General features: G+C 36.7%; 1 long non-coding RNA gene and 1 pseudogene across 1 annotated transcript; one reads left to right on the forward strand and one right to left on the reverse strand.

Annotated features, from left to right (window-relative positions):
- Nucleotides 1-803: 803 nt before the first annotated feature.
- LOC133866192 (lysine-specific demethylase JMJ25-like) lies at nt 804-12111 on the reverse strand (annotated as a pseudogene).
- A 6789-nt stretch (nt 12112-18900) lies between these two features.
- LOC133865543 (uncharacterized) lies at nt 18901-21278 on the forward strand. The gene is made up of 3 exons (XR_009899771.1): nt 18901-19130; nt 20177-20211; nt 21106-21278. It is a non-coding gene; the product is annotated as an uncharacterized LOC133865543 (long non-coding RNA).
- The last annotated feature ends 1963 nt before the right edge of the window (nt 21279-23241 follow it).

Consider the following 23241-nt stretch of genomic DNA (forward strand, 5'->3'; position numbering starts at 1 on the left):
TATAGGTGTGCATTTGGACATACACTTAAGCATATGAGTTGAAGCATCTAACCATCAGCACATGCTAGCTTTACAGTTGACAAGAGGTGAATTTTTTGATGAATAAGTTGAAAAGAGGTGAATATAACCATGATAAGAAAAAATTTAAGCAATCCCTATTTTCAAAATTGGAAGCATGAGGTAGATAAGCATGTCGAACAGAAATATACGAGGCAGTTCCATAAGGACATCAATTTACATAATGTCAGAATGAATATAAGGATATGTAGAATGGTGTGTAATTTTCCAAGGGAATGAGGAGTAGTATGTAAAGTGTAAACCTTCTTCCAAGTGTAACACCGTAGACCCCCCCTAGGGTAATTTTATTAAGTTATGCTGTTTTAGTTTTCTTTAAATTGTTGTGTGGTAGTTATTTGTTTCATAATCTCTTATAAATTCGTGGGTTTAATAGAGAGGCATGTGAGAGGGCTGAAAAAGAGTGATAAAGGACAAGAAAGTCAATAATGGTTAAGTCAAAATCCTAACAGAATCTGGTCAGCTGTTTTTTTCCCAAAAAAGGGAAGTTTCCTTTATTAAACAATTCCTAATTGTATGCCAACTCCTCCATATTTTTTTGGAGTTATTTCCTAAGTTATTTCAAAAAGAAAAGAGGTTCAATTTTACAAGGAAACCTGAATATTTACTGCTGCCAGTTTGTACTGAAAAAACTAAACGTAATAACCTACAACCCTATCCCAAAAAATACTGTTTTTTTCTTCAGCCATCAGTTTACCTTCTATACTACTGCCAACTCAAATCTCCAATTAAAACCCTAAATTTCCCCCTTCAGCCGCCAGTTTTTCAGCCCCATATACACCCAACGTGAATTTTAAAAACTCAGCTCTCTCTTTCTCCAAGCTAAAACCTAAAAGCCTACACATAAACTCCCTCAAGGCTGCAACCAGAACAGGTGATTTCTCTAGGTTTTCCTCCAACCTTTCAATTAAAAACTGAAATTCAGATTTCATATAGTCATCTGAAATTTCTAATAGGGTTTAGTTAGCAAACTTACCTCTACTTGGTCCCATTTGTCAAGGATCCACTATTTTGGACTTTTTACTGTAATTAGGTAAATGAAAAGCAGTGTATTGATGAACAGCTTCCTTATTTGTGGTCAGATCTGAGAAATTCACCTTTTTTTTTCACTTAGATTAAAATTTTCACTTGAATCTAGTAGGGTAGTAAATTGTATGTCGTTGCTCTGTTTACTTCAGCGACAACAATAATGGGTTACTAACCGTTACTAGACATCATGATGTCTTTCTTAGAGTCGTTTGATATGGTACGCTTCTGCAAGTGTATTTGCATGACATTGGGATTCATTTTGTGCATATTGTTTCTGGCTTGGAGACTTACAATTTGACTCAATGATGAGGCCAAAGAAAACGACACTGGGAGAACAAAATGTCCACAAAATACACTTGAGACACTTTCTACTTAAGCTGGCAAAACCTAATATGATGCATCCAGTAAACCCACTGCAACACGTAAACTGGGCAATAAGATGATAATCAAGCCGTAAAGGAATGTTTAGTTTTCCACAGGAATAGGTGCATCGAACCATGAATTACATTGGGGTAAAGAAAAAGTGAACGTTAGTAGATGAAGAAAAAAAACTGAATAAGCATATATAAACCCACCTACTTCAAAAAATTCTCTAATTTCACATATATAGGCCATCCTTTCATCAAACTTAGCAAATAAATAAGCATGACAGATGTATTTCAAGTGAAAGGAGCACAATAACAATGTGTAGCTAATAACTAGGCATTTCAAATTCATATCCCGTTTTCTACAAACTAAAATGAAAAAAAAAATCATGATGAATTTGCTTTACCTCTAAGTTTCTTACTTGATGAGGACAACCAGCAGGAATAAAGACAGCATCTCCAAGTTTTTGGACGAATGTTCATGGTTTAATTCCTATATGATATAGCATAGTAGCATTAAATTATGATCAACAAGAGTTAAAATATATGATAAAAAAATAAAAAATAAAAGGACTGCAACATTCAATCCCCATATACATGTGTGTGTGTGTGTGTGTGTGAGAGAGAGAGAGAGAGAGAGAGATTGTGTGTATGTCTAAAAGGAACTGACCATATTCCTCCTCAAGCTTCCTTTTATGATCCAAAGTGAGATAAAAGGTCTGATCATGTATAGGATGAATAACCTATACCACCAAAAGATATGATAATTTACATTGAAAAAAATCTACTAAACATTTGTAATCACACACACACATGTATATACATATAAATCAGTTTTACTCACTGAAACACCAGAAAAATAATGCAAGCCCTGACCACAGTTCATGAAATTGATCTGCAATTTTTCCACATAATGACTTACTTTCTTTATTCAGCTCTCTGACTCTATAGGTACTCTTTAACTCCATTACTGTTATATCCCACAATTTGTGCTCTCCAATTCAGATTTACCATAGTTCTCTTTTACACAACAAGATTAATACTAGCTATTTTAAAAGATTAGGAATATTATTCTAGAGAAAATGACATATCTAGACTTGTTTCAAAAAAGTAATATCATTTTTAGGTATTTTTAGGATGACCAAGTTTCTCTTTCAACCATCAACTTTTACTTAATAAAAAAACTGTCACCTGCTTGCAGTATTTTCCAGTCAATAGGGTTATTTGAATCATTACAAATAACAAAGTAAAGCAACTTCATTTCTTTTTAAAAAAAAATTGTAAATTAAGCATCCGGTGAGCTCATTCACAATGTCAGGATGATTGACCAAAAGAATTAACTGAATAAGGGTATGTTTGTTAAACTTTTCGAAAACACTTAAAGCACGCTAAAAATATTCAACAAATTATTCACTTTTCAAAACGCAAAACATTTTTTAAAAAACAAAACACAAATATTTTTCAAAAAACAAAACATAAGACTTTTAAGAAAACTTTTCACACCTTATAAGAATATTTTTTGAAACAATAATATAAAGAAAGGTTCTTATTTTTCTATGAATAGGAGACAAACTTATTACTTTAAATAATAAGAAAGATTGTCAACCACACGACCACCCATCAGGTCAAAGGTGGCCGTGAAGCCACCTATTCTCCTTTGTTGAGAATGGCCAAAGTAGGGCCTCGAAGCCACCTCTATATTTTTTTAAAATCTTAATTTTTATTTTCTTTTAATAAATACGAAGTCATGCTCTATACCTAAAAAAATAAAGGTTAAATACATTTTTTATCCCTGAGTTTTGACAGCTTTATTTTTTAGTCCCTGAGTTTTAATTCGCATCACAGATGGTACCTCAATTTTGAAAAAAAACCAAATTAGTACCTCAGTTAAATTTTCCGTCCAAAAACTAACGGTCCGCCACGTGTCAACATCTGAGGTTGAAAAGTGGCACTATATAAAAAAATTAAAAATTAAAAAATCTTTAAAAATTAAAAAAAAAATTGAAAAAATAAAAAAACAAGGTCCTTGGCCGGTCTGGGGAGGTCGAACCACCCCATGGTGCTTCGGCCACCTTTTGACAAAAAAAAAAAATCAAGATCAGTTTTAGCCCTTGGGGGTGGCCGAACCACCCCCAAGGGCAAGGGCCACGGGGGTGGTTCGGCCACCCCCATGGTACCCCCTTGTTTTTTTATATTTTTTTAATAATTTTTTTAAATTAATTTTTAAAGATTTTTAATTTTTAACTTTTTTATATAGTGCGGGCCGTTAGTTTTAGACGAAAAACTTGACTGACGTACTAATTCGGTCATTTCCCATAACTAAAGTATCATTTGTGATGCAAATTAAAACTCATGGACTAAAAAATAAAATTTCTAAAACTCAGGGACCAGAAGTGTATTTAACTCAAAAAATAAACACGTGTTTCTCAAGTTTTGTTTCTTTGAAACCATAAAACACTTAAGTTCACCAAACAATTTTTATTCTATGGACCCCACATAAAATACTTTTCAAATGTGGACCCCACTAAAATACTTTTCAACTTTCGCAACTTTCTGTTATATCAAAAACTCTTTCAAAGCAAAAACCAATTTTCAAAACATTTAACAAAAATAGCCTAAAATACTCTTTAAGTAATTTGGTCACAACCAATATAAATCAAAACAAAATATTCAATTCCTTAAAGCACACTAAAAATAATCAACAAATGATACACTTTTCAGAACACAAAACATTTTTTAAAAAACAAAAGACAAATATTTTCAAAAACCAAAACACAAGAACTATAAGAAAACTTTTCACACCTTGTGAGAATATTTTTTGAAATTTAAAAAAAAAAAAAAAGGTACTTATTTTTGTATGAATAGAGACAAACTTATTACTTTAAATAATAAGAAAGGCTATCAACCGCACGACCACCCCATCAGGTCAAAGGTGGCCGTGAAGCCACCTCTTCTCCTTTGTTGAGAGTGGCCAAAGTAGGACCTCGAAGCCACCTCTATTTTTTTTTAATATCTTAATTTTTATTTTCTTTTAATAAATAAGAAGTCATGCTCTATGCCCAAAAAAAAATGAACATATGTTTTCTCAGCTTTTGTTTCTTTGAAAAGATAGAAAACTTTTCAAAAAGTTCACCAAACAATTTTTATTCTATGGACCCCACAGAAAATACTTTATAAATGTGGACCCCACTAAAACACTTCGCAACTTTCGCAACTTTCTGTTAAATCAAAAACTCTTTCAAAGCAAAAAACATTTTTCAAAACTTTTTTTTTTTTTTTGATTAGTAAAAACAATTTTCAAAACATTTAACAAACATAGCCTAAAATACTCTTTAAGTAATTTTATCACAACCAATATAAAGCAACAATCATCAAGAAGAAAGCACTAGTCAACACTTCATCATAATTCGAAAAGAAAAAATCCTGGCAAAAATATAATTAACATTGCATGACTGAGTTACCTGCTGCAATGGACAACAATGAATGTGCCTAAATTCCCTGAAGTGTTTTTTAAGATATTCCTGGAGCTTAGGAACATCTTGTCTCAGAAAAATGTCCCACAAGGCACCGCCCTCAGAAGCTTCTAAGCCGTCCAACTTATTTCTAGAAAGTCCGGGACCACCACTCCCACCATTGTTATTTTGATCGACCTCTGCCTCAGTCTTTTCCAAGATCTGATCCCCTTGAAGAATCTTTCTCATTCATCCCAGTATCACCAGTACTACCAACAAGTTGAAAAATAGGAGCAGCAAGCTCTTCAGTTACATCTCGGTTTTGATCACCAACTTCACTACATTTGTCATCATCAGAAGTAATTTTACAACATTCACTATCAGAAATATTATTCTCAACTTTTTTATCCCCAGCCTTAATATTTCCAAAGAGTTCACTTTGGTCTTGCTCAAAGTGTTTCTTTTTCATCTTCTCTATATCCACAAGATCTTTTTCTTCAAGGGTAATTTCAGCCATGTGTGTCAAAACATTTACCTGAAAGTGTGAATTTAAGAACAAAAAACATTAATACATCAAACGGGAAAATATAAGTCTAATCTTTCTTTTAATCTCAAATACAACCACTACAAAATGCAAGGATTACAAAGAAAATGAATCAAGTCATCAAACTCAACTATTTTATGATTAAAAATAAGAAGAAATAAAAACCTGGCCTAAGACAGCCCAGATGACCTAAACTGGGTTTTGACTTGATCTTGATGCCCATTGAAACCAGCATAGATGTATGTGTCTAAAAAACTGAAAACTCAACACCATATTCAATTTTAATGGCTTAAAAAATGTGACTGATATAAAGTTTAGCCAATTAAAAGCATGGAATCAAATCGTAAAGCATTTCCGATGGGCAATAATTGACAAAGCCATGCAGGGTTCACCGAATGCCAGCCCTTACCCAATTCATCTGGTCCTTACATATACTTCCTTTAACCTTCCATTACAAGTAAAGAAACAGAACCATGCAGTACCCAAACAGTACAGGAGTTTTCCTTTGGGAAACACAAGGTAAATAGTAGAAGTTTCAAAAAAACCAAACATACCACATCAGACATATCACAATGAAGTTTAGTGACAGTCTCCACGGCCAATTTCCTGAGCAACTCCATAAGCAATATAAGTCTTGGGACCCATATCTGGCTTTAGAGATTTCTCAGGCAATTTGACAGCAAGGTTTAGAGGACCCTTCCGTGGATGGGTATATTCCTTAAATGGCAAGAAACAGATAAACTCAGCACAATGATGTGGCAAATGTTCTTCAAATAAATTAGATGGTGGCCAATCTTTCAGTTTCAGTATCTGGGGCCATCAACGAACAAATATAACATCCTTATACCCAGTAAAGAACTGGTGGATATTGATAGGGCCCTGAAATTCATCACCAGAGTTCATATCACAAAGCAAAATCATCACAGACTAAAACAACTTTTACTTACCATATTCAACCTGGATGGACATGAGGAAAAATAATTATTAAAGGAGCCCAAAAACTCTTAGAAACCAGAGAAAAGTTAATGAAAAATTACCCATTAAAAACAAAGATTAGGCATTAACAATCACTAAAGTGAATGCAGAACAGCTGGAACATGGTGGACCTAAAATTTTCAATCAGAGGCTGAAAGGATGGATAAGAGAAGCAGTTATGATGATGTTCCCTTTAAAATCAATCTAACGAGGGAGCATGTGCAGGTGCTGATTCTAGAGTGCTAAGTATTGATTGGTAATGATATGGGAGTCTGATGAACAAGTTGCAAGACAGTGCTTCCTTTTTTACTTATTTGGATTAAGAAAGACAACTGTACTCAGCCCTTTTTTATTTCTTCCACATCCAAAAAGCTAATATTAGGAGGCATCTGGAAACTGGATTACTGTGCTCAAAAACTAAGGTAAACGCCCAGATAATAAATAAAATCAGTTAGAAAATTTCAAGACCTTGTACTTAAAGAAATTTCGTAGATATTCTCACTAAAAATGATAAAGTAATCAAAAAACAATAATTAGATGCAAAACATTACATCAATAATCAGTAGTTCAATGTCCAAACGCAAGATGCTTTCAAATATAAAAAAGGATGACAATGAACTAACCTCACACCAATCCAAGCAATCAATGGCCTTAACTTCCAAATTTCTACCATGCTTGATATGTTTCAATTGACAGACTGCACGCCACATAACCAGTGGTTCCCAGCTTAAACCAGAAGCAGATTCAAGCACATTACTAACAATCACAGGTTCACCTCTGCTCCAATGCCACTGGAAATGCTTCAAATCCCCATGGTGTATATCTTATCTTGTGCCCTCGGACAATATAAATAGTTGTCATCAGAATCTTCTCGAGAAGCCGCTTTCCTTAACTTATCATTGCTTAGGTCAACGTCACCCACTGAGTTGAAACACAAGCACCGTTGTAAAGGAATTGCAGCCATATCCATAAGTTTCTAAGTTCTGGCTATTTCTTCCGCTTTTCTCACCAACTCTGAAACCAGGTTTTCTGAGAACATACATCTTAATTCTAGAATACAATGACCACAACCACACATGTCATTTGGGGGGCAAGGAATGCTACCATCCTCTTTCGCTTTCCACCAAGATTTTGGCTTTACATGATCCTTAGGGCTACTCTCAGTATACTGCATAATCACCTCCTCCTCACCATGTAAATAGCCAAATCCCTGGTCAATATACTGCTTAATCACCTCCTCCTCACCTCCCTGCAAGTGTCCGACACGAATCTCTTGGCAACAGATAAGGCAGAGATCAAAAGAACATCTAGGACAGCTTCTGTGGAAATCAAAAATAGAAGTTTTGCAGTTGTTGCTGAAAAGGCAAGAGGTAACAAGGTAACATTAAAACATTTATAAAACTATGGAACAAATGGAAACAGAAATCATTTCTGAAAAGAACTTACCAGTACGTACGTTCATCAATAGGGCAATCTGCCTGTTTCATCTTTAACTCTGGCAGTGCTAACCCTACCAAATGAACATCCAAAAAAAAAAAAATTTCAAACTGAGTATTACAAAGCAACCATGAGGGGTAATCAAAATTAGCATTGCTCAAATCAAGGTGTAGGTTATAGCATTCAGCATATGACACAAGCCAAAGAATACTTCTCTTCAGCCAATAAATTAGCAATGTTTGCCTTTATGAGAAGTTAGTCTTCTGGTTACCCAAAAAAGGAGAAGTCAGTCCTCCAATCTAAACAAACTAAGGAAATATGTTATCTCTTCCAAACTAACTAACAAGATTTGTACCACAGATGAAAGTTTCTAAACTTATTTTTGATAAGTAATAAACTGACTTTATTAAAAGCGTCAGGCACCCCTTAGTACACCGACAGTATACAAGAGAAAACGCAAAGCTGGAAATCGAAAAAAAACAGCCCAAAAAAAGAAAGAAGGAAGCCCACCAAACAAACCCACGAGAACCAAAACCTACAAGAACAAAGAACCCTAACCCAACCCTCAAGGAACACACAACAAACCCACCCAAAAACCCACAGGAACCAACACCTGTAGCCCACAACCAACCCACAAACTACAGAACCTGAGCCTTTCCTCTTCTACTCCTATAAGGCACACTCGCACTGTCATAGTTTATGGAGCTCTTCAGATTCTGCAGTTCTCTCCTTCCTTTGATCTTATACCGCTTCCCCATACTACCCCGATGAAAATATTCCTCAATGGCATCCAACAAAGCTAGGGCCGAATCTTCATCCTCAGCACCATCCGACTCCCACTCCAAATGTAAGTCGGGAGGAATAACGCCCAATGGGTGAGGAAAGTCACCTTCCTCTCCCTGATCCCACAAAACAATCTCCCCAGATGGGCTAAACCCTACCGGCCACTCCTGAGATTGGATCAAGCCATTTGAGTTGGGAGTCTCACCCTTGTCAATGGTCATCGATTTGCAGCCGCTCAAGGGGGAGGGAACTCTCGGGAGAAGGAACCCGCGCCGTAGCCCCACTCCCCCACTTTGCATCAGCAGGTTCTGAGCCACAGACCCATCCATAACCTGAGAAGAAGTACCCAAACACTGCGTCAACGGCGAGCTCAAAGCTGTCACTGCCTCATCAATCAGGGAAATAACCAACTTACTCGCTTTTGACTTCGATTTCCGTTGATACCTCATGACTGATTTTGTTTCGGACGGGTAAATGGGAGCCCCACTGTCCGCCATCACCGGAAGAGACAAACGAAACCTCTCTCCCAACGCATCCGCCCCCAAAGAGGGAAACTCAAATCCTTTAGAGTCTGAATCCATCCCCCCTAGCAGACACGGGGTTAAGTCACAAACAGACACTTCCGCTCGCAGTTGGGCTTCGCCGCACACACTGAGGCAAAAGGATCTTCAACCACCGCCGTGCACACGCTAGGACTTGCGCTGGAGAACTCGCCAGTATCCAACAACCCTCCACCCATGCCAGTCGTCGTCTTCACCTCCGACCTAGACCCATCTTGCCGGGCCAAACCAGGTTGAGCGAAGAAAGCCGGATTCTCCACCGGAGAAGAACCCCCCATCCACAACGAGCCTGACTTGAACACCGGAAGAGTAGAAGTCGACCCGTCCAATGCTTCCGACGCCGAAGAGCCCAAACCCAACATTCCAGAGTCTAACCTCGCTTCGTCGAGACCACAAACCTGATCCGGGAGAAACCTCTTAGCCTTCTTGGGATTGGTTAAAGCCCAACTTCCTAGAACCATCCCTGCAGTGTGGCCTTCTAAGCACATCTGAAGAGATCCTGCATCGACCCAGTTTCAGCCCAACAGAAGAAATCCTGCTCCAGCCCACGTTAGACCCACTCACCCAATCCAGCCATACTCTAACCTGTTCGAGGATCTTTCTGCAGACTGAGACGTCGTAGTCCCTTGTACTACACTCTCTGCCTTTTCGAACATTGGAGCCATCGCCACAGTGGTCTTTACCCACCGGATCCAAAAGGCTTTTCTCCCAGGCGGAACAGTCCACCGCCTGCCGGACAATCTCGCAAGACCGCTCCTTTATCGGGAACTGCTCCTCCTCGCACCAGGCCACCTCCTCCTGCGAGACCAGATTCCGGCCACCAAAAGCAGGGATGGTTGGCGTCGAGCGAACCACCTCCGCGAAAGACAGTGGTCCCGCTGCCTTTCCCAAGCAAACCCCCACCTTCTTCCCCCTTAACTTCTCATCCGGCGAGGAAACACCAAACCCGCACCCTACCGAAGAACCAAAAAATTCTAAAGCCTTATGCAGCTCACTAATAAACTTGAGCCAACCCCATCCACCCCGCCCCTCAGGAATACGAAGAAACCCTCTCTGAACACCCACCCCATAGACCGTTGCCTCCACAAACCGGCCATTAGTGTTACCTCCAATACGAACTATCATCACCTTCACCCCCTCCCTGAACGATTTGACAAAGTCAGACAGACCATGACCACCCATCAACACCTCCATAGTCGAAACCAGCCATTCGATGCACTGGTTGCTAAGGAGTACCGCACCAGAATAAAATTTCCGCTTTTCTTCCACCCTTAGCACTGACGCCCCTTCAATAACCGAGAAGACAAACGCTTTTGCCTCCACCAGAAATCATCTATCCATCCCTCAAAGCCCTAGCGTGACGCGCCACCACTAGGGAAAGAGCATTCTCCAAAAATTTGAAAGGGAAAAGTTTTGAGGATCACCAGAGGACATTGGAGAAGATTGATTGATGCAACCATAAAAGCTTCAAAGCAATTAGCAAGATAAACTGATGGGCTAGCAGTAATAATTTCTTGTAACCATCCTTTCTAAAACAGCACCCCTACCAAAGACCAGAAATCCTACTTTCAAGGGATGGAGTGTAACACCCTAGGCCCCCCTTGGGTAATTTTATTAAGTAGTTATAATTTTGTTTAATTTGTTGCGTGGTAGTTGTTTCTACAAGTTGATCATAATGTAATTTGTTGCATGGTAGTTGTTTCTAAACTTATTTGACAAGGACTGAAAGAATATACCTTGTATTTTAGCCTCCATTTCCTTCTCGATCATTTGTTCGTCATTAATCCGACTCAAAAATGGAACAATTGTTTGTAGAACATACTTATAACACTCGATTTGCTCATCTTTACTGACATTTAATTCTGAGTTCTTCAAATTCTGCAACAATAGATTAAAAAAAAATTGTCAATCTTCACAAACACAAAATAAATACATCGAAATAAAATACCAACAATTCATGGGAAGTGAGAGGGGAAAAAAACAAAAGAAACTAACTTTAACACGTACATCCAAACGCAAGCAGGCTTTGCAATTGCAAATTCCACGGCATACCAGACAAGCTTCAGCAACAGCAGCCTCTACTGTATTAGGATACCTATGGAACACAACACAAATAGTATTCACAATTACAAAAACAATAACAGCAACTAAAAACGCAGAAGCTCATGCTTTTTATGAAACCATGTAATTCACAATGGATTGTCATCTTACAATCACGCAACAGATGAGAGAAACTAAAAAAGAGAAGGAGGAGGATGTCATCTTACAAATCAACAAAGTTAGTGGAGAAAACATAAGAAAGAAATATAAAAGCAAACTATTTAAGGAAAAAAGGAAAAGAAATGTGTTAGTTACCATCTATTCAAGCAGGGTATACAAAATCGTTTCCTCTTACAAAGCTTGCACCGAACAACCCGGCCCTTATCATTCCTCTGACACTGATGGCACATTAAGGACTCGTCTTCAATCCACTGTTGAATTTGAATATCCCAAGTTAGAAACAGAGCCATTAATTTGTTGACACTGTGATTAGATTGACAAGTAAACTTACCTTGGAACCCCGCTTATTTATTTTAAGCATGTCTTTGTCTTTGTTTTGAACCTTCTGATCTTCGTCAGCATCAACCTGTTCCCTGCTTTCGTCATAATTGACCTTCTTGGCCACATTTCTGAGTCTCTCTTTCACAGGACAGGAAGCCAACCTTGATACACCCAAGAATCCCGCTTACCCTCGACTTTGCCCTTCTTCCGACCCCTCCGACCCTCCTCCTTGTGATTCTTCAGCGCTTCGAGTCCTTGTTCCGCCTCCGGCTCAGCACCGGCATTACTTTCTCTCGGTTTCTCGGCCTTCTTCCGCTTTCGACCAAGCGCCATCGCCAAGGAAAAGAGAGTTTTTGAGACGGAGAGGTTTTAGAAAGAGAAATGCTATATGTACCAAAATTTTTACAAAAGAAAGCTTACAAACTGACGTGTAGCCTCATATGAGGGTCCACGTCAGTTTAATGGTAAAATTATTTAAAACAAATAGACAAAAATACCCTTCCCCAGTTGAACCCAGTCCTTGTCGCCCCATCTCCAGCAATCCCTCTCTCCCCCCTCTCACAGGTTCGGCCATCAGATTTTGACCCGATCCGGTCGAAACCCACTGTCGATCAGCATAGGTTTGAGAGATTCGGAATCCCACGCTCGGCTGGATCTCATCAGATCCAACCGAAACTCAGAGATCTGGTCGTATCCCATGCTGGCCGAAAACCCACGCTCGGCCGGCGTGGGTTTGAGAGTTCCGGCCGAAACCCACTCTCGACCGGGGTGGGTTTGAGAGATTCGGAATCCCACGCTCGGCCGGATCTCACCAGATCCGGCCGAAACTCAGAGATCTAGCCGTGTCCCACGCTCGGCCGGATCCTCGGGCGTGCTGGCTGCCGATGATCAGGGCCGGGGGTTTTTCCGACGTGGCTGGAGGACCGGCTGTCCGGCGAGATGGATTTTTCCAGCGATGGGAAAGAGATCTGGATCGACTTTTTTCTTTGGTGCAGCTTTTGGTGGTTTGAAAGGGCATTTTCGTCTTATGCCAAATGCCACATCAGTTTGTAAAGGTCCCTTTGTAGAAGTGTTAGTACCCCTAGCATTTCTCTTTTAGAAACTTTTAGTTTATTTATAGAAAGCGGTTAATTTGGGGGGAAACTTCGGATGGGATTTTGAAACGGCGTTAAAATAGGGTTTTCTAGAATAGAACAATCCCCATTTACTCTACACTGAACTTGGGAAATTTTGGGTGTCTCGGTGAACAATCCCCATTACTCTAATTTAATGTGTATAATTTTAAAGTTAGATATATTTAGTGGTTTATACGATTTTATATTATTTAAATTTTTAAAAGATGTGGTAATATTGATTTTATATACGCTATTAGATACATCAATTTTAAATCTTGACCTTTCATTTGACATCAATACTATTTCACTAAATGAAATTGAAAGGATCCTATTCCGTTTATTAAAAGAGAGGAATAAATTATAGATATTATTTCATGATGAAAAATATCTTTACTCGAAAAATTTATAATTTAATTTTTGGATTAAATATCTTTGACCCCATTGTAGTTTAACGACTTTATTTTTTACTTCTATGTTTCATTTTGTATCATGAATGATACCTCATTTATAGCTAAAGATTGAGATGATACTTCTATCTAACTTTCGTTCAAAAATTGACGAAAGTCCATGTCACTGACCTTGAAAAATTGACACACATCTCTTGCTTAATTAAAAATTGCCGATCTAAATCTAGGGGTCGTCAAACCACCATCCCCATGGCCCTTGGAGGTGGTTTGGCCCCACAAGGCCAAAAAGAAAACAAAAACAAACAAAAAAAAAATTGTTTAGAGTTTGGTTCTTGGGAGTAGTTTCAGCCACCCCGACTTTACTCTTTGGGGGTGGCCAACCACACCCATTTTGCCCAAAGCCACCCCCCCTTTTTTTTTTTTTAATGTTTTTAATTTTTTTTAGACTTTTTTTATTTAATTATTTTATTGTTTAATTTTATTTTTAAAAGGGTATTTACGTAAACTTTCATCAATTTTTAGACGGAAATACCTTCTTCGTCTTTAATTATAAACAAAATATCATCCGTGATACAAAATGAAGCATAAAGAATAAAATATAAAATCTTTAAACCACGTTAGGCAAAATACAACAAGCGCACAACTAGTTGTGCATGTATCACAACCTTAATTCATATACGTAGTAGCATTGGTACCCGATTTTTGGGCTTTTTCACAATGATAAGAACAAAAAAAACCAAAAAATAAAGCCTCAAGACTGACGAACATGTCACAACCATGCCTAAATGACTAAACAAATACAACAAAAAGAATGTTAAAATATATATATATTACGTAAGGTTAGCTCAGAATATTTGTATATAAAAGAATATACTGCAACTCCCTATTTGTCTCAACTTAAAATATTTTTTGAAAAATATTTTCTATATTATTTTGGTATTTGTTGCGATAAAAAATATTTTCAGTTTGATCAAAAAAGTTTCTTTAGTTTCGAAAAATGATTTCTATTTTTAAGTTTCGTATATCATTTTTTGAGTTTGAGTTTCTCATTCACAAACCATCGGAGAACCACCGAGCCACTTCGTACCACCTCCGAACCACTACCAAGCCACCCTTATCGAGCCAACCCCAGGCAACGCTGAATCACCACTAAGCCACCCCAAACCACCGACAGGCCTCCATCAGACCACTGTCGAAACTCAAATTATTATGTTATTTTTTTAATTATTTTATAATTATATTTTTATGTTGGAAATAAAAATTGGTTTTTATTGGTTAATATGATTGAATAAAAAAATTAAAAAAAATATATATTTGTAATTTGCCGTACGCTCCAAAAGCCATAAAATATTTTCAACGAAAAATATTTTCTTGAAAAATAATTTTTTTGAAAACATTTTACATTAAAACAAGTAGAACAATTGTATTCCAGAGAAGAGAAAAATTACATTCACAAAATAAAATCTTTGGAATAGATGTGCTTTCGTTTGTGGTGGTCTAGATAATCAACAATTTGCTTCTTCACCATAGGTTTACTTTCTTTTTTTTTTTCTTTTTTTTGGTTTTCCTTTCTTCTTGATAGTGCGGAGAATGAGACATTGTGGACTTTGATTGTCCACATGACTTATTTATTTATTTTTAATAAAATGGGGAAAAAGGGTTTTAAAAGAGAGTCCTTATCACTCTGAATCCGTATGGAAGAGAGAATTATAGAGCCTATGGGAATGCTACCAAAAACATGATTGGTAACGGCCCATTTTGCTAAAGCATGTACCTTAAAATTGGTACAACGATTACGAGACACTTTCAAAGCATTCCTTCTTTGAAATGAGAATAAAACTACACTAATATCTTAAACAATATTAGAAGAACAGCCGGAAGAGAAAAGAAAAGGACTATTCATGGTTAAAATCACCAAAAGGGCATCTCCTTCAAGTGAAAAATTGTCAAAACCCGCAAGAACAACTAACCAAGTAGCAAGTAAAGCCGATGAAGCTTCACCAAGAAGAACATTTGGGGAAAAATAGTTCTTGGGTAGCAGCCATGATAATAAATCCAGAGGAATCAGAGATAGTAGCTACAGCAATTGCAGAAGATCCCCTTCTAGCAACATCAAAATTTCCTTTAATAGAACCTAATAAAGGAGGAGTCCAAAGAAATCGCAAAGACTTCTCATTCCAAGCAAAAATATGTTTATCCATATAGGACAAAATCTAATGCAAAACCTTAGAAGGAGAAGGAATAAAAGCATCATGGATTAACTTATTTCTGGAAAATCAAATAAGATCCATAATGAGAGTAGCAAATAATTGAAATCTTCTAACTTTTTTTTTTTTTTAGGAATGGCTAATCTTTCTAAAAGAAAAAGAATAGCAAGCACCCAGTCCAAAATAGAGCTAGTAGATAAACCATTAGTACAATTTGGCCACGAAAAGGAATTCGAAAGAAAAACAACTAAATTATGGAGAAGTTGAGGTTTTAATCATATACCTTAGGGAAAGTGACATATCTGAGAATTTTTTTTTTTTTATTTTCATCATAGAGCTTCTTCTTCTTCTTTTTTTTTTAAATAAATAAATAAAATTGGGAAAAGGGTTACATGGAATCAAAACACCGAAAAATGAGTGGGCTCCCCAATAATATATCCAAAAAAAAAAAAAAAAATTACAATGCAAAACATAGAAACAACTAGTAAAAAATGGGTAAAAAATAATTTGGCCCAATTTGAAAAGGCCACAAAAAGTATTATCTGAAGCAAAATAAAAGGGGTATGAATCACTAAATGTCCCTCAACGGCTCAACCCTTCCCGAATCCTCCAAAGGAGTTGCAACAACCACCGAAAGGAGGTTGTTGAGGTGGAGGCATTGTCAAAATTAGAGCAGGATTTATTGACAAGGAGGAATGATCTCCGGATGCAAAAGACTCCTCTACTAGATCAAACCACATAAGAATGTGGAGACAAAAATCCCCCCCCCCCCCCCAAAAAAAAAAAAAAAAAAAACATCAACAACAACAAAAACTAGAGATACAAAATAAAACACCAAAAAAATATAACAACAAAACTCCAAAACAATAATTTCAGTGGAATAAATGCCTAAGAGTGTTACGACCCATTTCTTTTTATATACAAAACAAAATCATCACAATGGCATGACGATTAGTCATAACCCAACATTAACCTAACACGTCTCATAACATATGTATAATATATCAAAGATAGACATGTAGCAACAGAACTTAACTTCATTAACTAATAAGAGTAATTACAACATCAGAACCATTTGACTATCTATGCAATTAAAGCTTATCAAACAATAGTTACATCAAAATAATGGCTATATAAAAGAGGCATCACATGCGAAACAAGTCATATATAACACGTCTCTACAAAAGATGGACTATCCACAAGTCCAACAAATACAACTGTCACAAAGAGTTTCAGTTGTAATATCTCAAATATAACACCACAAGGGTTGTCATTGACGTCTGTGGTACCTGCAGCCAAAGCATCGACATCTACACGGTCGTGGTGGTAGTCATTTCTGAATAGGTGGAAATATGAGACCACAAACATATGAATACATCTAAGCATAACGTCACATATAAATCATTACGTGCAATCTAGCCGTAACAATATACATATGCCTTGTTCCATTCAAACCCATAGGCATATAGGTACGTCTAATATGAAATCTCACATAAATCATTCTATGCATTCTAGCTGTAATTATATTTATATATAAACTCTGTCCATTCAAACACATATACATATTAGTACATCTAGTCATGAAAACATCAAAAATAATAAATCATGTCATACATCATGACGTGCTTGCCTTCCCTTTATTTCTTATAACTTTGTTTCTAATGCCGAAGGGATTTTAACTCAACCAGTCTTACACTTGAGTGCCGAATGGACTTTAACCAAACTGGTTTTAAGTTAATTTGTCTTGTTGTTGATGCCTAAGGGACTTTAACCCAACCAGTCTTACACTTGAGTACAAGAATAAACTTTAACCAAGCTGGTCTTAAGTTCAATGTTCATGCTTTTGTCATGCTCATACTAATCATTTCACATATTCATCATGCTCATGCTATCATCCACTTATGCATCATATAACATCATACGCTTCTTATTATCTTTCAAATAAATTATGAAAACATAAATCTTATCATAATTCTCAATTTCCATATCATACTTTAAAACTCACGGAATATCATCAAATTCATGTCCAAACATAATTCAAGATATTGAAAGTATTCTCAAAGGATATATTGTCACAAAATATTATCGACTCGATTTTAAGCAAATATAATATAACATTTTGTATTGTCATAGAACGACAAAATTTAGTATCTTTTCTCAGTGAGTTGAATACTCACATTGGCTGTTTGACTATTGGCTATGAAGGAATTCTCTACGTAAGCCTCGCAATGTACTTGTATAATACATTGCAATGACACATTAAGACTAGCCCACAACATTTCTATCTCTAAATTTTCACTTAGGTTCTTGATTTTCTTAAGAGCCAACAACACATGGAAAATCCATAAATTTCTAGGGTTCTAATTGAGAATCTATTAACTAATAATACTAACCCATAAGATAAAATCTTAGGATTAGACACAAATCACTAATTCACAACACTTAGTAAAAATCTAGAGTTTTTGGATCTTATCTTGATTTCTCACCAAAAGTGAAACCCAATACTTGGAGATGACTTAGAACACTTCAAAACACACAATATCTAAAGAAAATTGATAGATTAAGCTTAAACTTTAAGGATTTATACAAAATCTAGCAAAGTTAGGATTTTCGGATTTACCTCAAAATGATTGGTGAAAACGAAGATCTTGCAACGAGGATCACGTTTCAGGTGTCGGAATTGAGTTTGGAGGCTTCAATGTGCTAGAATCTAGGGTTTATAGGCAAACCCTAGAAGTGAGAATGGAGAGAAATCATGAGAGTGAGAAATAAATGAGGGGAAATGAGTTAAAAACTCACTCGGCCAATTTCTACTATAACACCCCAGATTTTAAGACAGAATGCCTTAAATGGAATTTAAAACCTGTGGCGATCAATCCACACTTTATGTCGCTCGATCAACATTATTCTGATAATTGTATATTATGCGTCACTTGGAATAATTGATAAATAGACAAACCTGAACATCTGGTAAAATAGATGAGATAATAATATTCTTAATATTATAATATAATATTATTTTGGCCTAATATTATCTGGTGTAGTAATATTATCAGTGTAATAATGTTATTCAAAAAATAATTTAACAATGAAACGAATTAGACTTATAATGGGCTTAGATTGATATTTTAATCAATTAGATTAAAATACTAAAAATTTGAGATAAAAATATCTACGGTAAAAAGTTAGTTAGTAAATTTTGAATTAATATCTTCCAGTTAACCCAGGTTAAATTAACTAAGATAAAACTTAACTTGGGTCAAGTGGATATTTTATTTTAACTCAAGTTAATAAACTTAACTCTTAAGTTATGTAAACTTGCTAAGCAAGTTAAGCAACCTTATAAATTAGCCACCACTCACTGTATTATATACAAAGTTTCTTCTTTCTTCCTTATTCTTCTTCTTTTCTCCTCTTCTCTTGCCGAAACACGGAGAGAGACCCGGTGGGTCAGCGCCGGAGGAGTAGGAGGCGACGTTCGGTTCTGGGACGTCGACCAGTGGTTGGGGGCCGCGATTCCCGGCGTTTGGAGGCCATTTTTCTGTGGGTCTCCGGTAAGAGAGGATCCGGCGAGGTAGGGAGCGATTTCCGACGATTTTTGGGTGATTTTTTTCGATGGATTTCTGTGGAAATCCTTGTGGTAAGTGGTTCTTGTGATTTAGCTCGATTTATTGATTTATTCTTGTTGATTCACAGCTGAATGGGTATTGTTGGACTCCTATGGATTTATATATGTTGAAATTTTGGGTGATTGATTTTGGGTTTTTTTTTTTTTTGGTAGAGAAACCGAATGATAGTGATGATTTTGTTTGGGTTTTTCTAGTGATTAAATGTATGAGTGTTTTGATTTTGGGTTTTTTTTTGTGATTAAATGAATGGGTCATTGTTGAAATTAAAGTTCAAATTTGATGATGAGTTGATTTCTGTGGATTTTAGTAGATCGGTTTTATGTAGAAATTTATGGGTATTCTTATGTGTTTGATTTCTATCCTTGAGGAATTTTACTACACTTCCAAATTAAATTTTTAGATTGTATAGCTTTGTGTTGGATGTCCAATTGGGTTGGAATTTTGGTACTGATTTGATGAAAATTTTATTTTGAGTTATTTGTTTCTTAATTCTCATTCTAAGGTTTTGATTTCCTTTAGATGAAAGTGAATTGTGTTTGGAGTTTTTTTTGTAGGGATTTTATGAGAAGTACCGAATGGATCCAATGTTGAGTAATTGTGATTCTTTAATAATTTTCTTGAGTTATGGTGATAGAAATTGGTTGTGGGTAGGGGGCTGACTTGGGACTTGATTTGGGTAGGTTGTGAATGATATTATGTAGAAAACAGAATAATTATTGAAGATTCTGGATACTTCAATTCTATTGGAAATTGTTGATTTCATTTGGTTAAATTGTGAATAAATTTTGGTTATTGTTGGATTTTGGGTGAGAAGAACGATTAAATGGGTATTACAATGTCTTTGAGAATGTTGGTTGGATGATTATGTGGTGTGTTTCTTGGCCAAATTGAATTTCTATCCAGGGAAATTTTAGTTGGATAAAAATATGGTATACATAGGTGTAGTAAATTTGGAATAGAGATTTTGTATGTAGAATATATATAGGATACCTTAGTTTAAGTTTTAGACTTGAAATTTCAGAACACTCCGCTAAATTTATCCTTGTGTTTTATTTAGGTAAAAGGTCGACCCGACGCTAATTGCAAATCCAGGTAAGGGAACACAACCTAAAAACCCTGGCGAAATTTTAATAAAACTTTTTAAAAGAAAAAGTCGGGAATTTTTCCTAAACTCCTTTATTCCTCTATATTAATTGTCACTTTACATTATGTCATGATATTACTCTTATTATCAAATGTGACTGAGAAATTATGTGATTATATGATGTAGATAAAATTATAGTTCTCGTATGAATTGTGAATAAGCTACACGTGCATCATATGAACGAAGTTGATGAAATTATGGTTCTCGAAATGTATATGTGTTATATATATGATTCCATGACATTATGTATAGTTGTATTTGTGCACCATATCGTATATGTTGCATGTGCTCCATGTGAGCGAAAAATGATGGCATCATCGTAATTATATGTGCATATATTACATAAAGTTTTGCCCCACGACTGCATCGTGTTTTGATCCGGATCCATATGAGTAGCGTGGCAACCACACCAACAGTGTGGGCTATCGGTCGGGGGGTCTTCACCTAGGGAAGTTCCTAACCCGTCGGCTCTCCCCTGTGACGATATGATGAGCGATTTGGTCCTTCAGGATTGGTCCCTATGGATGTGCCAAAGGTAACGTGCGCCGCTCACAGTTAAATAGCGGAGGTGGGCCGATGAAGGTTAAAACTTGCACGCTGCATAAATGATTCATGCATCATCACGCATTTTAGATATAAATGTAACTTATTTATTATTTAGTACTCCTTTTAGAATTCTGAAAAATATTATATTGATCTAATTGTATGTCATTTAATTGTTTCTTTACTTGCTAAATTATTTGAACTCTATTTAGAATTTCTAAAAAATATCATACTCTTGTTTGTTGTGCTCTCTTTACTGAGTTGTCAAACTCACCCATTTTTCCCCCAAATCTTTTCAGATGACACAGTAAGACGGAGTCATTTCTTTGTAATGGCGTAGACCTCGCTAAGAGCAATAGATCGTTTGTGGACCGACCCAACTTTTATATTGTATAGTATGTCTCTTTTTGAAAGTTATGGCATTGTAAAATATTATTAATAGACAGGAATAATAAATTAGGAAGTTACAATTTATATGTTGTAAATGTACGCTTCCATTTAAATGTTTCCCCTTATATCCCAAAACGGGGGCGTGACATCTACCCAAGTTTGTCCAAATAGGTAAGTAAGCCATTCGGACACGTGTGTGAAGTTGCGTATCTAAATCTCTTGGGTGAACCTGTTCAGACACCCAAATGTCTCGTCTAAACACGCGTGAAGAAATGGACTCTTGGGAAGATTTGTTAGCTAGCTGTTTGGGCACGGCAGCAGACAGGACCCTACTGCATGACCCGTTCGGACACAGCAAGTGCTCGTCCAGACGCCCAATCCAGAATTTCACACTTTGTCTATTTTTAAGTGCTATTTTTCCTCATTTTACCTAATTCTCACTTAATTAGTCTAATCCATATTTTTAACATTTAATTAATATCTTGAACGTTACAAAGGGGTGGCACTTAAAGTCTACTGACTAGCGCGTGGGAGGAGCATGGAGGCATGGAGGACAATGGAGAGGCTAAGGAAGGTGATGGTGTGGCACGTTTGGGGAGGTAGAAGACAGAAAAGACTAGATTTTAGTTGAAAAAACCCAAATCTACTTTCCCTTGGTGACGCATGGGGCACATTCCCAGTGGAAAAAGGATGATGATGAGTAGTGGAGGGTGAAGAGAAACAAACCTTGAGGTAGTGGGGTTGCTATTTTGGTAAGAAAACAAAAGAAAAAACCAAGGAAAAAAAAAAAAAACAACGAAAAAATTAGGGAAAGGAACAATGAAGGAAGGGAGGAGGGAAAAGGCAATGTTCATCCTTTCTCTCCTGGAATAGCCACACAAGGCGAAGGGAAGCTTCACAGGGAGGAAGAAGGGTTGTTGACGGTTTTTGAGAGCTTCCCTCTCTTTTATAGAGGGAAAAGCAAGCATGTGGAGCTTGTGTCCCATCATAGAGCTTGTTAATCCTCACTTCTTAGGAATAGTGTCATCCAATGCATGATTAAAGGTTTTCTTTATTTTATTTATTTCTACTTTTTTTTTTTTTTTTTTTTGGGGGGGGGGTTGTTGTGGTGGGAGGGGTTCAATTTTATAGCTTAGAACATGTATGCCAAGTAATTTTTCGTCTCTTTTTTATGAGTTGCTCGTTTCATATGATGCGTTTCACTGATAGAAAAAAGGAATCAATTTTGTTGACTAAAGCTTGGTTTGTTTTAGCATAAAATAACTTTCGGCGTTCGGCTCATACCAACAATAGCCAAAGACCTTCAATGGTAGCAAAAAATGCCTGGCGGCCTCCAACGAACACTGGTAGCGATGACCGACAAGCTCTGACAATCACATGAAGGATTCCAGGTAACTCCAAAGGGCTAATTCGAGCGAGCTTCGGGGGTCGACGGATTCCGGTAGAAGCAAAGAATCAAAAGCAATAACGTGTGCAATAAGGAGAATCTCAAACTTATAAAATGGTTTACCCTTTTTTTAAAAAAAAAAAAAAATTTCTAGTCAACCGAAAATGTTTTTGGTTTCATCACAATTTTCAATCGTACCAAACACCAAAAAATAGGAAAAAAAATTTCCGTTGAAACAAACATAACATTATTTAAACACTTTCAAGAAAAAAAATAAAAATAAAATTGAAACTTAAATAAGTTAAATTGATCATGGATATCTCATTAAAATCATACATGAGCTTTTACACAAATGACCTTTTAAGCTTTCGGAACAACAACTTACGATTAGGCTTGGCAATTCGGGTCGGCGGGTCGGGTTCGTGTCAACCCGATCGACCCGATTACACAATCGGGTCCAACACGAATCCGACCCGATTATTAATTGGGTCGAATCTTTAAACCCAAACACGACCCGATTGCCAACCGAGTTACCCGAACACAACCCGGGTAACCCGATTTGGTAACGTTGATTCAACTGCTCGGGAGGTCGAAAAGAACCAAACCAACAACAAGGACAACAGCAACAGCAACACCATACCCAGAAGAGCGAAGAGAG

Source organism: Alnus glutinosa, chromosome 4 (assembly GCF_958979055.1).
Source record: "Alnus glutinosa chromosome 4, dhAlnGlut1.1, whole genome shotgun sequence".
NCBI classification, from domain to species: Eukaryota; Viridiplantae; Streptophyta; class Magnoliopsida; order Fagales; family Betulaceae; genus Alnus; species Alnus glutinosa.